Raw genomic sequence first — 17,687 nt, 5'->3', positions numbered from 1 at the left:
CATTAATGTAGTGCTGAGTATAAGTACAAATAGGACACACCCACTGAGGGCAATTGGACGGCCATCAGCACATATGTCTGTGGTCTGACAGGCATTTATCCAACCCACCCTGTAATGGGGGTCAGCCACAGCACATGCATACACACCATAGCTACAGACGACCAGCTTTGGACATGTTTAGGACAAACATCATTCCCCTGGCTCAACATCAGTATAGAATGATATTCACACAACATGCACCCCTACCCTCACCATTAATCAGGTGCAAACTGTCAACTTACACATAATGCTATGCATGTCCATACAATTCTGCTAGGTACTGGAGTATTATTTGATGTAATGTTGTGGTTACTGATACTCATTACTAGTGAGCTGTCTTTGTAAAGAACTATGGACAATGTCTGATGTCCTGTGATATGTTTTTCCCTGTTTATGTCTTTCAGGTAAGATGTCCAGGTGACAGCAGTCATAACTGAGGCCATCCTGGAACAATGCCACATCCTCTTCAGTTGAGGTTGCTAACACTAGCAGGAGAAGACAGCCATCTGGGAAGACCTTACACAGAGAGTGAACACCTTGAGGAACCGTGGCCACATGTACAAACAGGTCAGGCACAGAGCAACTGACCAGATTCACCATACATGGCAACGGGCTGCTGTGGTGGCAAGGGAATGTTCCACTGCTGGTGGGGAGACAGCCAGAGCAGCCTCACTTACAGCAATGGAGGAGCTCCTTGCCAGCATGTATATACGTATGTATGGAGATGCATATATGTGGACAAATCTATACATAATACATATATATACATTTATATATAGAGATAGATATTCATCCACATGTATATCCACAGATATGCATAGATGCATATATATAGAATGATGAATATATATATATATATATATATATATATATATATATATATATATATATATATAAATATATGTATATGTATATGTATACATAAATATACAGAAATATATAACAGCTACAAACACATGCAATCTGAGGGTCATGCTGCTGCCCACTAGATGTCTACATCTGAAAATGCACTCACTGGATGTATTCCTTAAAATGGGGAACTATGATATCTGTGCTGTAACAGAGACCTAGTTAAAGGCAACAGGAAGCACCCCTGCACTACCAGCCTATTGCCCTTTCTACATCTCTTGGCTGCAGAACTGTGACTGAAGCTCCAAAGGTGGTGGTGTTTCCATATTCATTAAGGAGGCACACACCTCCTGAGTGTTGACCAACTTAGGCATTACAGATCCTGCAAGTATAGCTAACATTGGGTAGGACAGTGGATCAGGATGTAGCCTGCTATAGGTCCCCAAACATGTTCCAACATTCACACTCCATGTCCCTAAACACCCTGGAGGTTGATATTGTCCAACCTAACACTCACATATTGGTTGATGTCAACTACCTCACCATTAACTGGGAAAGCTACACATGTACCAATGCACATGCCCATCACATCGACCTGGTCCTTCCTAACATGGGTGACTGTCACTCGGCACCAATAGAGAACTTCCCATTGTTATATCTGAACACAAATGAATCACCTTTGGAAATCCATGGCCCTCCCTTGCTCCCTCCTGTACAGGTAACCATCATGAAAAGCTTTTCCAATGCTGAATATGGCCTCATAACAACAGAGGTGGCTAACCTCACAGCAGCCATGCAAATGGAGACTATGTGCATGACAGCTGAATCAAACAACAATGCACTATGAACATGAACACAAATGCATGGGTACTGCCATACCCACTACAACCAGGATCTTCATCTCCAATAAAAGGAAGCTGATCTAGTGGTTCACTGCCATGCAGACACTGTACAACAGAAGGAGGGAACCAATATGAAATAATGTGAAGTCCCAAGACTGGAAATCAACACTTATCAGCCTCAATTGATGGTTGAGATCCCTCATCAAATACTGCAAAGTTAGCTGCGAGAAGAGAATTAGTGGACATAGTGAAGACAACCACAAGATCTCATACAGTTATGTTAAGAATCTCCATGGCAATAGCAAGATTTCTTCTGAGCTACTAGACAATGGAACCTCCCAGACTGAGCTATAAAAGACTGCCAATATACTGGCTGGCATCTTGAGTAAAAACATTACCCCTCAACCCCACCAAAGGACCAATCACAATACCAGTACACCACCAGGCACCCAGTATTACTGTAGCACAGGTTAAAACACCACTGTCCAAGGTCAAGAATACAGCTTCTATAGGACCTGAGAATATCCCTGGCTGTGTTGTACATGAACTACAAAGTGACCTGGCACCTTACCTGGCTGCCCTGTTCAAGCACAGCCTGGCCTCAGGCTTTGTCCCTACTGAATTGTACACTGCTACAGTCACCACTCTCTACAAATGAGGTGCAACCACAGACCCTGGGAAATACCGCCCAACTGCCTGACAAGTCTGTTATGCAAAGCTATGGAATGCATCATCATGCACCTAATAAACAGGGATATGGGAATCTGCAGACTCAGGATCCCACACAGCTTACCTTTGTGAAGGGTAGGTCATACCTGCTCATTCCACCTGGTCAACTTCTTGGTGTCAGTCACCTGAGCTGCATATGAAGGCAAGGTGACACATACAGCCTACATTGATCTGGCCAAAGCCTTTGATAACATTCCTCACTCACTAACTAGGTGGGAACAGAGGCAGAAACACAGGGGTAGATTGGACATACTGGTGTCATACATTGTGACAGTTGCAGATGTCACTGGGTTTGTTGTAACATCCTTTATGAGGAATATGATGCTAGTAATACCCATAGATGTGTGTATTTACTGACTGCATTCCCCAGAGTCCACAAATGATTTACCAAGGACACCAACTGTCTAGTGAGCACACAAAACATAACAAGCAGACATGTGGCCAGTCTGTGGACAGCGTGCCAGTGGAGAGTTATGTCAGAGACATATCACTGTGAGTCGTGATGTCACTCACTAAATGCATGTCCATACAAACCCTGTCAATTTATCAATCCATCATGTGTATAACAGCACTGATGACATAGAATCTGTTCAAAAATCTTGGGTTATGTCCCCCATGTTGGTTGGCTGTCTCCATATGTCCTGTCATGTGACATATTGCTACCCACTGTATGCGAATCTGTAGGCCACTACCTCTGTAATGTCCCTCACACCGGCAAGGAAATGGGGCAAGGCCCACATTAAGGAATGTCCCATATGTCGGAACTAGCAGCAGTGTCCAGGCCTTCAGCACAATACAATCTGGGCACCTACATAATGGTATGGCCATAGCAATACCTGACATCTACATCTGTACAGTAGACAGCCAACAGGTTATGCATTAGGATGAATGTTTTGCGAGATGCACGTCTGAAACTGAAAGGTATGCCATTACTACATGACAGCAGTCCTTAACGACATATCCAAAACACATAGTAGTCTACAGTTAATATCAAGATATCAGATCAATATCCAATAGTTGATACATATAAACATACAGCTCAAACATCAAGAACAAGATACTCAGTACTCAGAGTCCAGCTTTGCATGCAGGGGTGTATGGTTCCATTGCTACAATCTGCAATCTACTCTTACTTGAAAAAGCACTGTTAAAATTACTAACATAATGACACAATATGTGTAAAACTATTTCTGTCAACCAGTGCACTGTAGCTAGTGTAACATGCAAGTGTGACTGCATATAAGCTGGGACACTACCCATGTATGAAACAAATCCAAAGAGAAAATATTGTGGTACTATCCATGTATACCCAGATGTCCCATACAGTATACTCACACCCTTTGCAACTGTAACGACAGCACATAGAAGCATGTTATGTACAGGAAATGAAATACACTTCTTAAAGATGTCATTACCCTGATATTTTATCAGACTGGAAAATGACCACTGGTTACCAGGGTTGAGCTATGCGTAGCAGGTGTAAGCATTGCTTAAATGTAAATGCTATGCAGATTTGCACACTGGTAAGCAAAGTCTATACAGTTTAAGCACATATTCATTAAACCATACGTTAGCAGCACTTAGCTTCATGCAAACCTGCGCAAACCAGCTTAAAGCCACTTTAAAGCACCTTAACCACCCTGTTTCTATCAGCCCTTGTTCTGCCTACCAACAAAATAAATAGCACATGCAGGCTTCAACCCAAGACAATGTACACTATAATCACAACACACAACCTCTAAGCCATCTGAGCTAAAAGATGTCTGTTAGTTTTTCAAATATATCATTCAGTACACATACTGCATAGTAGTAAACAACTGCTTTGACTACTACAATTGTTTAGTACTTGTAAGTGAAAATAGTGTTGAATCATTCATGTTCTTATATATAAATATACACATTTTAGATTAATATGGTGTGATATATCTGAGAAGGTACATACAACACTCATGTATACACATAAAAGGATATAGATAAATATATATATATATATATATATATATATATATATATATATATACATATATATATATATATATATATATATATATATATAGGTAGGTTCATAGGTAGGTACTAGGCTATTAGCCCTATGGCCTATATAAGCCTAGCCAAATGTACCCTGGCTTTCGCCACCCAAGAAAATTATTTTCCTGTGCCACTGTTGAGCAGAGCCACAGAAGTGATACCCATGGTGAATTTCCTATCTCCCATCCAAGCATCAAGATTTTTCTTGAAGAGTGCTAATGAGGAGCTTTGTTTGATATAGATAGGTAGTTTATTCCAGAGTATGGGAAGTCTCTGGGACAGGAATATATCCCTCCAGCATGTTCTGTTTATTGTGGTGATGAGGTTTAGGTCCCTAGAGCGTGTAGCTCATAGTGATTAGGATTTCTTTAAGTGGAGCATGTCTAAAAGCTCTGGGTTTGACATAGCTTTGTGTGTTAGGCAGAGATCGCCTCTGAGTAGGTGATATGCAACGGAGTAAAGCTGCAGTTTTTTGAGACGGTCTGCATAGGGCATCTCTTTGAGGCCGGTAATCTTCTTTGTGAGGTATTTCTGTGGCCTTCCCAGTTGTTGTAGATGTCTTGTGAGGTACATACCAAAAGGGGCATTGTACTCTATAATGGGTCTAATGAGTGACGAGTAGAGGGGAACAATGACCTCTTTTTTCCTGGATGAGAAACCTTTTGTGATGAGGTGTGCCACATAGAAGGATTTCCTGACTATTGTGGCGATGTGATTATCAAAGGAGAGACTACTGTCCACCTGTGTCCCAAGGTCTCTTATCACACTTTCAGTGTTAAGTAGACTACCACCTATGTGGTAGTTCATGGGTACTGAGTTTTTACCAAAATGGATGATAATGTACTTTTTGGCATTGAGCTTGAGGCCATGGCTTTGACACCAGGCATCTATCTCAGCGAGGCCCTTTTGTAGGATGTCCTCATCTTTTGGAGTTTTGATTATGCCTCCTAGTTTGTAGTCATCTGCGAACTTCATTAGCCAAAGACCTTCTGTGTTGGCCTGTACTTCAGAGAAGTAGATACCAAACAGGAGTGGACCCAGGACTGAACCCTGTGGTACTCCACTTGTCACTGGTCTGAAGTTGGATTTGGAGTCTGCTACTTTCACAGTGTGGGTTCTGTCAGTGAGCCAGTTGGCAACCCATCTTGTGACATAGGGATTTATACCTAGTTTAGTGAGTTTATCTATAATTCCAGAGTGAGGGATGGTGTTAAAAGCCTTGGTGAGATCTAGATAGGCTGTGTGAACCACCTTACCCTCATCTACGGCTTTGGTGACTGCTTCAAAGAAGTCTATCAGGTTTAGGAGACATGATCTGCCTTTTACAAACCCGAACTGGGTGGGTTCCTCAGTTTGGAGATTACCAATGTCATTGTTCATAAGATGCATGATGATACACTCCATAGCCTTGCAGACCAGGCTAGTCAAGCTAATGGGGTGGTAGTTTCCGGGGTCCATGGTGGTTCCCCCTTTGTGGAGTGGGATAACAGTCGCTGTGCGCCATTCAGTGGGCACATAGCCTGAGGTGAGGCTATGATTGAACATAGTACTTAGGTGGGGTGCCAGTTCATTCTGTAGTTCATGTAGAACACAGCCTGGGATGTTGTCAGGTCCCATGGATGCGGTGTTCTTGGCTTTGGAGAGTGTGCTTTTTACCAGTGCAGCCGTGATTACAGGAACTTTGCATTCTTCTGGTATAGAGATGGGCCCTTTAGGGGATGACTGAGGGGTAAAGTTAGCCCTGAACCTATCTGGCAGGATGTTGGCAATATCAGTTGATTCTGTATATTTAGTGCCATTGTGCTGTAACTCAGAGCAGATCTGAGTGTTGCCATTGAGATTCTTGACATAGCTATAGAATGCTTTGTGGTTGTCTTTAGAGTCAGTGGCGATTTTGTTTTCATAACTAGTTTTGGAGGATTTTATGAGGGATCTCAGCTTCTTACTGAGGCTGACCAGAGAGTTTTCCAATCATGGGATTTTACTCTTTTTTGCAACAGTTTCTTTCTTCTGTTGTAGAGTTTGTTTATGGCAGGGGACCACCAGATTGGCTTCCTTTTTTTGGAGGATGGCATCTTGGATCTGTTAGGGATTGCATGATCCATGCACTCCTGTAAGTGCTTATAAGGATTCAGCAGTCATACCTCTATTGTCCGTCAGCATGGGTGTCGTGAAGTTTGCCACTTCTGTCTTAAGAAGCACGAAGTTGTCTTTGGAAAATTTTTTTACTGTGATTTCCCTAAGGGAGGTTGGGAGAGGGATCATGATGTCTTGGGTGATTAGCTTGTGGTCGGATCTGACCTACAAGGAATTGACATCTGGTGTGGAGCACCGGTTGCCCATGTTGGTAATAACCAGGTCTAGGATAATGCTGCCCCTGGTGGGGGTGTGGATAAGTTGATCCAAGGCATTGGAATTTATGAATTCCAGAAAACATTGAGTACAAGAGTTGGTACATGAGTAGTTTTCCCAGTTAATGGTGGGGTAGTTGAAATCACCCATTATTAGGGTGTTAGGTTGTTCCCTAATTTTTTCCAGTATATCAAAAAATGAGGAGTGGGAATGCCGGGGTATGGTGGGGGATTCTGTAGCAAGCTGCAATTTGGATTGCGGTCTTGTCCAGAGTTAGTTGCACTTGGATAATCTCAGATGCATTATGTTGAGCAACTGGACTGGAGGTGTGGATAGCCTTAATGAATATGAACACACCTCTGCCTTTAGTGTTTTGGTCCAGGTTAGGCGGCCAAAAGTTGTGATATGATTATAGCCTGGTAATGCAGGGGTACTCTTTGGAGCCTTGAACCAGGTCTCTGTCACTGCACAGATTTTGATGTTCTCCATTTTAAGGAGTGCCTCGAGTGAGTGCATTTTGAGGTTTAGACTTCTAGCATTGAGTAGCAATACCCTCAGATTCTTCTTGCCTGTACCTGTTAGGGTGGTGAATTTGTCATTTGAACCTTGCCTAAAAAAGGCACTATAGGGGTGGCTAGAGCCTTAGCCAGTATCCGGAATCCCAGGGATGACAGGTGCAGGTCATCTCTGGAAAAGCATTGTGGCTTGTCGATCATGTCATCCCAGGCAGACAGATACTGGATCCCTTTAGAATGACACCAGAAGCTTAGCCAATTGTTGAAGTCATTCATTTTGTCCTTGTACTGTGGTATCATTCTGGGTGATGGTAGGATGCTACTCAGGGCTAGGGTCATACCTGCCTGGGCTACAAGATCGGACAGCTCCTCCATGTCCCTTTTCATGTAGTCCAAGGAGGTATGCCTCAGGTCATTCACACCACCATGGACAATGACAGAGTCATATTTGTACTTGTAGTGGAGTGACCTGAGTGCATGCATTATGTGGCGGATCCTGGCACCAGACAGGCAGCTGACAGTAACTTTCTCCTTGTTTAGCCTGGTGAGTGGAACATCAGTGTGCCTGACTATAGAGTCACCTATGACTATAGTGTTGGGTACGTTGTTATGCCTTATGGGCTGTGGTTGAGTGGCACACTGAATTTGTGGGCTATGTGTCATTTGGGTTGTGTTGGGGGGGTGGAGGTTGCTTGTATTTCTGCTTTGGAGGTCCCTGTTGCTTGGGCAGGTTTTTACTGAGAGCCTCCATGAATGTAGGTGTGTGTTTCGTGTTTCTATGTATGTGTTTTGGTGGTGTAGGTTTTGAGGGACTATGTGCTGAGTGTGGTGTGGTGCAAATGTTTACAATCTCCTCTTGACTGTCTATTCCAGTCTTGGGTGAAGAGAGCTTTGCTTCAAGTTTGGCTATATAAGTGCATCTCTCACAGGTTGTAGTGTTGGGTGGTAGGAGGAGAGGATTGTCTGTGTACATGAGGCAATTACTGCATTGCCCCAAGATGCCCAGATGCATCAGGTAGACAGGAGAAAACACCGGGAGCTGACCCTTAGACATGCCTGAATAGGTGCTTATTTGTTAAGTACTAGAAACTGTTTTCCTCTAGACAGTGATGAAAGTTGAGTGGTGTAGTAATTTGTACCTTATTTAGAGCTTACAATAAGTTCTGAATAAGTGCTGAAACAAAAAACTGGCTAGTTCTAAGAAACAAAATTAAGCTAGAAGGCTTCCCTCCAACACAGAAAGGCTTGGGGGCCTAGAAGCCTAAAAATAGGTGTACAAATGGGAGGTGGGGTTTGTACTATTACAGGAATTCCAATCAATATTGAAGTCGCCTAGAACTAATGTTTCTTGATGGAGGTTAGTGGAGAGCCAACTAAGGATACATTCTAGAGTATTAATGTTATTTCCTGGAGGAAGATATACACAAATGATATTTGTGGCTTTACTAGCGTTGACTTGAAGTTTGGAGCTGATTACTTTGGCATTATTATCTAGGGGAAGATTCAGATTTATAGTACTAATTTGTAATTGTGCTTTGTGGAGAATTGCTACTCCTCCTCCCTTTTTGGCTGTGCGGTCAAGTCTAATGATATTATACCCGGGTGGGGTAATTTAATTGTCTTTAATGGTAGGTTTTAGCCATGTTTCAGATAAACATAAGATGTCAAATTGGTGGAGTTCTAGAAGGGCATGGACTTGAGTAATTTTATTACAAATGCTTCGTATATTGAGATGAGCTATAGGGAGAGAGTTGGTAGGTGTGGTAGATGATAGAGAAGTAGCTTGGTTTTGTTTTTTGTAGCCATTGGTATTGGGGTGGTGTGGGCCAGGGTTAGGATGAATATCCCCATCCAACAGTGAGTGGAGGAGTTTAAAATATTTAGGCTGGAGAGGTTTATAGAAGCAGTCAATTAGTTTTCTAGATTTTTGGTTGCTTAACTTAAAGTGTGCTAGTCTATGGTATTTGGCTAGTAGGTACTTGGGTTTAGTAGTGAGATTTAAGAAGGTTGGAGAGAAAGGTGATGTAGGTGTAGAGGTGTGTATGGAGGGAAAGGCAAGAGTATAGTAAAGTGGGTGTTCATAGGAGGTTAAGAGATAAGTAGTTACAAGAGGAGGTAAAAGTGATAAGCAGATAAGTAGTTGAGGTTGTGAAGGGATGAATGATGTACACATTTTAATGATTGGGGAGGTGAGAGAGAGGATGCGAGGTAGATTGTAAGTACAGATGAGAAGTAGTAGTGTGACTTTAAGTAATAGAGGAGGAGGTAGGTTAGTTAATTAGTGGGTGTGATGTGAACTAAAAGGGGTTGGGACAGTGAATGATGAGATTTGTCTGATTGGAGTGGATAGGATGGGGGTATGTCTACTAGTGGTATGAATGTAGGAGTACTGGGGTCGGGTGAGAATTGGGGGCAGGGTAGGGAAGTGGAGTGAGCCTAAAGGGTGAACGGAGCGGGTAGAGACAAGAGAGCAGAGTGTGGAGGAAGACAATCAGCAAAGTATCAGAAATTCAGCAGGTAAGTCTGAGAGCGGAAGAATGTAGACACAGGTTCAGAGGCTAGTAGAAAGAAGTTCGGGATGTTAGAGGAGAGGAAACTTATAAGGATGCCTGGTACAAGGAAAGAAGGTATATAGGTGAGACTGAGAAAGCTAGGAACAGAGTAATGGAAACTGGGAACAGGGTCAAGAAGGTAAGGGATTTAGAAATAGGGTAGGAATTACAGTGCAAAAAGCTATGATTAAGACGGCTCCTAGTGGCCTGACACTGTGAAGCAATGGAGAAATCCCCTGCTAGATTTGATAGTCTGAAGGGAAGTAAGGATGAACAAGACAGAGAAGGAAGGGAGGTAAGAAGAAGCTTAGATAAAATACAAGACAGAAAAGAAAGCCTGATGAGAGGATTTGGCTGCTGGCAAACCTGCCTGAGAGGCTTGGTTATCCTAGCAAGAGTCTTAACATTCGTTAAGTATCAGTTTATTTGTATTGGTGTCAATACATACTTTCACTGCCTTTACAAAAGGAAAGTGTCTCTTTGGGAGCTGTTAGGTCTTTTCTTTACTTTGCCCTATTGTTCAATGGTGTCCAGCTGGGAAATAACAGATGTTTCGAGCAGAGACAGACTGGAACACAGTGTTAGTAATATATATATATATATGAGAGAGAGAGAAGGTAGTAAGACAGACAGTACAAAAAATAGAGAGCAGGTATGATTGTTTCACAAGCACAGTTACAGTAAACAACAATACTTTGTACTAGTCTTGAACCTCTACAACTCATATAGTATCAGATACTGCTATATCTATATATATATATATATATATATATATATATATATATATATATATATATATATATATATATATATATATATATATATATATATATATATATATATATATATATATATATATATATATATATATATGTATATATATATATATATATATATATATATATATATATATATATATATATATATGTGTATATATATATATATATATATATATATATATATATATATATATATATATATATATATATATATGTATAAAACATATGCCCATGAAATGTAGTGGAGTGATACCTCAGCATCATAACTCTCAACCTCTTAGTGCAAGGGAACATGATGTATGCATTGCAGTTATAAATGTAGAATGTTGCTGCAGTGACAGGGGTTGTAACAACATACATGTTGTGAAGGCAGGCTCTTCTGCAACTGACATGTATGTCATCAGTTACTGACAGACATCAAAAAATCATCATAGTGAAGTATCGTACAAATGACAGTAATGATCCTGTGGAATACTAAAGTAATATGAGCAATAAACATGGACAGTCTAAAACAATCTGGACAGTCAGGAGGTTTACACAGAACTCCTTAGTTCAAGAAATGTGGAACAAGCCTGACAAAAGGGATGTTTAAAGCCATGGAAATGGGGATATATCACACATACTGGACTAGATAAGATCACACAGTTGATGCATTTACACCCTCCTGTCTGTCCTAACACATATTAACTGGAGGAGCAGAGGTCCCAAGCCACATACTTCCCACTAGTTAGTGACATACATTTTCACAGCAGCCCACTGCTTTGTCAGAAATACACAACATGTATGGTGGCCAGGCAACAGTGCATTTGCCAAATATCTGGACATAACCTCACACTAGGGTAAATGCACTGAGCTGCTAGGCATGTCAGCAAGCACTGTCTACACTACAGGCAGACTGCCACAACACTAACCCACTTTACCTAGGGGGAATACACATGTAATTGCAAATATATAGCAGGCACTACAGGTGTATAACAGCACAGAGTACCAGACTCCAGTGTGAAAGTGCATACCCAGAACCAATATCAACACATTCACAGTCACAATATGGTAAGCCTAAGTAATAGTACAGTATATGGACTGTGTGAACAGCAGTCATCATCATGTTTGCCACTCACACACTAACCCTACATATACTATCCCAATTCACAGTGTAGTCTGTTGCCTGACTGTGGTATGGGACATGTCTCAGTCTGGCCCTACAAACATATGGGCTGATAGAGTATCAGAAGCTGGAGCAGCATGCAACGTTGGATAGAACAGGACCAATGACATTGACATCTACCCCAGTTTGTACACAGGCCAAGTAACATAATCACAATACACAGCTACATAATACAGACAGAATGTCCAGGTTTTGTCCACAAATATTAGGCCTCCTATACATTACATATCTGGCAGTCTGATATATCACTGGCTTGATATCAGGAATTATGTCAGTAAATAATGGTATACTGTACATATCTACCTCTTACTGCATGACATATGAACAAAGGGTGACAGACTTGGGGGACAGAGGCAGAAACACAGGGACAATACTGACATATTGCAGCTATAAACTGAAAAATTGCTGGTGTAACAGGGTTTGTTGTGACATATCTCTTCTGAGTGGTATGAAGTCAGTACACACATGGATGTTACCATTTACTGACTACAGTCAACAGAGCATGCTACTGCATTCATAAAGACAGAAAATGTGTGAGTGACACACCAAATCTAAGACTCCAAACTCCGGACAGTATGCAGACAGCCCTACAGGTGAGAGTTTTCTAAACTGCATAACACTGTCATGCCAAACTTTAAATAATGCAGAACAGCCATATCCACACAAACCCTGTTAAACCAGCATTACTTCAAATGTAGAACAGCAATACTTATATTCTGTCCCCATGTCTGGAACATCCCCCTCCAGTTTTATGGTCTGTCTCCACAGTGTATGTTGTAAGAGGTATTTCCAACTACCCTCTGTAATGCTGTTTGTCACACACCCACATGAAGTCCTGTTAACAGTCAAGGAGAAGAGCCAACACCCACTTGCAGTGCTTACTTACAGGAGTGTGTTTCCATGCAATTGGCTATAGGAATGATACCGCAGCTGTTCCACATGCAATTAGCAGATGGAGGACTCCAATTTGGACATAGACCATCAGCTGATTATGAGCATTATCTACCAATCTCAAGCTCCTGCCTATGCAAAACAGATGCATTTTTTCACATCTACCAGAGGGGGGAGAGTGAGAGAGAGAGAGAGACAGAGGGAAAGAAACAAAGGATGAGAGAAAGAGGCAAGCGTGTTTCTGTATGATCTGTGGATGGAGAGAGATCTCTGGGTATTATAATGGTTGCCTATATATACATTTATGGCTGTGAATTGTCTGCAACAACCTCTATGGTGTTTGACAACTGTTGGCCTTATAATGTGACATTGGGACATATGGATCCTCAATATGAAAATGTAGCAAAACCCACCTTGTAATGGATCCTGTTATTGCACAATCATACCAATACCCACACAGGATATGGCTGACACACACAAGAACACACACTAACTTGCCAGTACTGTGTTTCAACCCCTTACCTAGCTATGTAGTGGTACTGCAGTATTACACAGTTATTGCAGGAGCCACGGAGCTTATATGTTGGAAAGCTGTCCAAAGGTATCTTTGAAGGTGAGTGACATCAGCTGCAGTGCTAAAGGAAGGGCGAGGGAAGTGTAGGAAGTGTGAATGATCACAAAATCAGGTGTCAGCAAAGACACACACACTCTGACACATCATTACAGTATCACAGTTGCCAGGATCAGGATTAAAACTCCTACCTAACTAGTTTGCTACACTATGGTATTGTACAGTTATCACAAGTGTGACAGAGCTTATATGTTGAAGACCTGTCCAAAGGTATCTTAGAAGGTGAGTTGTAACACTGAGAGGTGTGTAAAAGAGCGGAAACCACCACAAATAACGTTCAATGAACCACTCCTTGAGCCAATAACCTACGACCACAAGTAAAAAAAAAACACCTTTATTCGATCCACATAAAATTGTTGACTGTGCAAAATTTAATCCACAAAAGCAGGTCAATAATCCACTGTGTAGGAATAATCCACAAAACAGGTCAAGCACTTTCGTCGATAGACTTCATCAGAACAGTTAATAATGGATACTGAAACCATTTATATATATACCTAATACATCAATTAAGAAAAAACAATTAATAATTAAAGTGACAGTGTTTTCCAAAACCTGAAAACTTAAAACTCATCATACAAAAACAGTTTTCTAATATATAGTTATTTTCTTATCAACTTTTATATGAGCTACATTTTCTAAAACCAATTTTAAAAATAAAGTTGTCAGAGTATGAAATATTAGTACATTAAAACAATTAATCAAAATTGTGTTGCTCGGTGCCTCAATTCTGGTTTTAAACTAATATGTTCATTTAAACCTGGTAAAACTGTGGCATTTAACCTCAACTGCCATCTAACCTCTGCCCGAAGCAACTGGTTACCCCAGTCACCCCCCCTAAAATTCCTACTTACAATTTCCAGAATGCCAAATCTAAAACAGTGGTCCACATTATTAGCCTTAATATGTTTATATAAGGCACTATTATCATCCTTTTTCTAAATGTTGTACATGTGCTCATAAATTCTCCTACTCAAACGCCTTTCTGTTTTTCCGACGTAAAAATGACCACATGTCTGACATACAGCTAAATATACCAAACCTTGAGAGGTACATGTACCTGCCACAAAATTAACCACTGTTTGGTTAGGTCCAAGTGAAACTGAGGGAGTTTCTATAATAAACTTACAATACTCACAGGCCCCACATTTATAAGTACTTCTTCTATTACATTTTTTATCAGAAATTGGATTTTCTAATAAATTCTTTAAATTTCTATTTACCAGGTATGTAAATTTAGGCCCTTCACCAAGGGTTTTGAGTAACTCCATATTCCCTTTTAACATCACCCAGAATTTATTAGAAAATCCAATTTCTGATAAAAAATGTAATAGAAGAAGTACTTATAAATGTGGGGCCTGTGAGTATTGTAAGTTTATTATAGATACTCCCTCAGTTTCACTTGGACCTAACCAAATAGTGGTTAATTTTGTGGCAGGTACATGTACCTCTCAAGGTTTGGTATATTTAGCTGTATGTCAGACGTGTGGTCATTTTTACGTCGGAAAAACAGAAAGGCGTTTGAGTAGGAGAATTTATGAGAACATTTCGAAAAAGGATGATAATAGTGCCTTATATAAACATATTAAGGCTAATAATGTGGACCACTGTTTTAGATTTGGCATTCTGGAAATTGTAAGTAGGAATTTTAGGGGGGGGTGACTGGGGTAACCAGTTGTTTCGGGCAGAGGTTAGATGGCAGTTGAGGTTAAATGCCACAGTTTTACCAGGTTTAAATGAACATATTAGTTTAAAACCTGAATTGAGGCACCGAGCAACACAATTTTGATTAATTGTTTTAATGTACTAATATTTCATACTCTGACAACTTTATTTTTAAAATTGGTTTTAGAAAATGTAGCTCATATAAAAAGTTGATAAGAAAATAACTATATATTAGAAAAACTGTTTTTGTATGATGAGTTTTAAGTTTTCAGGTTTTTGGAAAAAACACTGTCACTTTAATTATTAATTGTTTTTTCTTAATTGATGTATTAGGTATATATATAAATGGTTTCAGTATCCATTATTAACTGTTCTGATGAAGTCTATCGATGAAAGCGCTTGACCTGTTTTGTGGATTATTCCTACACAGTGGATTATTGACCTGCTTTTGTGGATTAAATTTTGCACAGTCAACAATTTTATGTGGATCGAATAAAGGTGTTTTTTTTTTACTTGTGGTCGTAGGTTATTGGCTCAAGGAGTGGTTCATTGAACGTTATCTTTGAAGGTGAGTGACATCAGCTGCAGTGCTAAAGGGGGGGTGAGGGAAGTGAAGGAAGCGTGAATGACCACAAAATCAGGTGCAACAAAGACACACACACACACACTTTATCACAATTGCCAAGACAAGAATTAGAACCCCTACCTAACTAGTTTGCTACACTATAGTATTAGCAGCTATCATGAGTGCTACAGAGCTTATAGGACTGAGACTTGGCCAAAGGGTTATTTCAAGGTGACTAACATCAGCAGGAGTGCTAACATGGGCAATGGGATGTGCAGTGTGTGTGTGTGAATGGGCCATAAATAATTCCTCTGGAAACACACACACACACACACACACACACACACACACACACACACACACACACACACACACACACACACACACACACACACAAACACACACACACACAGTCACACACATTATATTTGACAGGACTGAGTATACATATGCTACATGAATACTGATTTGTACTATCATATTATACAGTTATCACAAGCACCACAGACACTATAGGGCTGAGGGCTGCCAAAAGGAATGTGTACAGTGATTGACATCAGCACATCATGTGATATTGGTCGATTGGATGTGTAGTGGGTGGGATAGGCTTTATGATGGAATTCTCTCTGTCACTGTCTGTCTTTCTCTTCCCCACATCTCTGTGTGTGTATGCTTGACATATTATAGTGTGTTGGCCTTGGATATATGTGAGTATTCCTATCCAATGTGTGTGCAAGGCATGAATGGTGTACAATTTGGTGTGTGTGCACAGACATCTGTGAATGACAGATATGTATAGTCCACTGTGTTTTTCGACATGAGCTTCATTTCTCTAAGTGTAGGAGCATGCCCGATATGACCTTCTGTATTGAGTTTGTGAATCCATTCCAGGTAGGCTTGTAGTCCAATCCACGGTTTGGTGTTCTACACATACAGCTAGCAACCTGTTTCTGCAGTATATCTGTAGATAGGTTGACAATATGGAGTCACAATGGGTGACAGATAGGAGGATACTGTAACCACTGCGGTCTGTGCTGCTTGTGTTACATGGTTGGTGTTAGCAGAGATATTCAAACATATGTACTGTTTTACACTGTGATGTATTATGTCATAAGCTACTGACAGATATTTTTTTTTGCTCACAGTTATTTACTGAGAAATACAGATGAATGAAGCTGAGTCCACTATTGTGGTCCACAGCCCACACATTATTGCACACTCCTGCCATTCTGGAGGGGTAGCTACAGACACTTGCTGATGGGTCTTTGTAAATGGTCCAGCACCTTGGTACTATGGTGTCTGTGGATCCCCTTCTTCTACATATATCGACTTAACAGAATGGCTATATCCTGCTATGGCCATACCTCTCAGCTGTACAGATTCACCCAGGTAACCTAGAGGCAGGGCTCATATATCTGGTCAGTTCTCCTTCACATTGTGGTTTACAAGCAGGTTTGTAGCCACCCATTACTGGGTTAGCAGGTAGGGGTAGTATGAGCACACATGAGAGTTATAGACTTCACACACTCCATGACGTCTATCCGTCTACACCCCCCACTCTGTTATTCTATCCTCTTCCTAACATTATGCGAGCGATATCTGAGAAGTATCCCTATAACTGACCCTTCATCCTAGCGGTATTTATGGATTGGTCCACAGTTCATGCAGTGGGACATGGGGGGCATGCTACTGGGATTTGTCAACATGGCCTTGCATTTGTGTTCTGTTGACTGTGTTAGGTTGTTGTGATCTCATGAGATACCATACATTGGCAGTACAGGTGGGGCACAAGCCTTTGACAGAAGACTGTAGGCCATTTGGCAGTAATGCAGGCCATCTGTAGCAGGCCACTGCATTCTGTCACACCTACAATCCCAGGCTGTGAGACAGTGGATTCCCCTGGGGTGACAGGGTACATGTGCAAGGTATTAATGGCGATAGTTCCTGCCCATACTGATCCATTGGTCTGGATGCAGGCAGGGTGCTGCTTACAGCTAATGACACACCTACATAGGACAGCTCTTCAGCATGCTGCATTCTGTGGGTATTCCCATACAGAAGAGGGGTCATACTGTACTCATTCCC

Source organism: Protopterus annectens, chromosome 2.part1, assembly GCF_019279795.1.
Source record: "Protopterus annectens isolate FY-2018-M chromosome 2.part1, PAN1.0, whole genome shotgun sequence".
Lineage (NCBI taxonomy): Eukaryota > Metazoa > Chordata > Ceratodontiformes > Protopteridae > Protopterus > Protopterus annectens.
The sequence above is the reverse complement of the archived record's forward strand: the minus strand, read 5'-3'. Positions refer to the sequence as shown.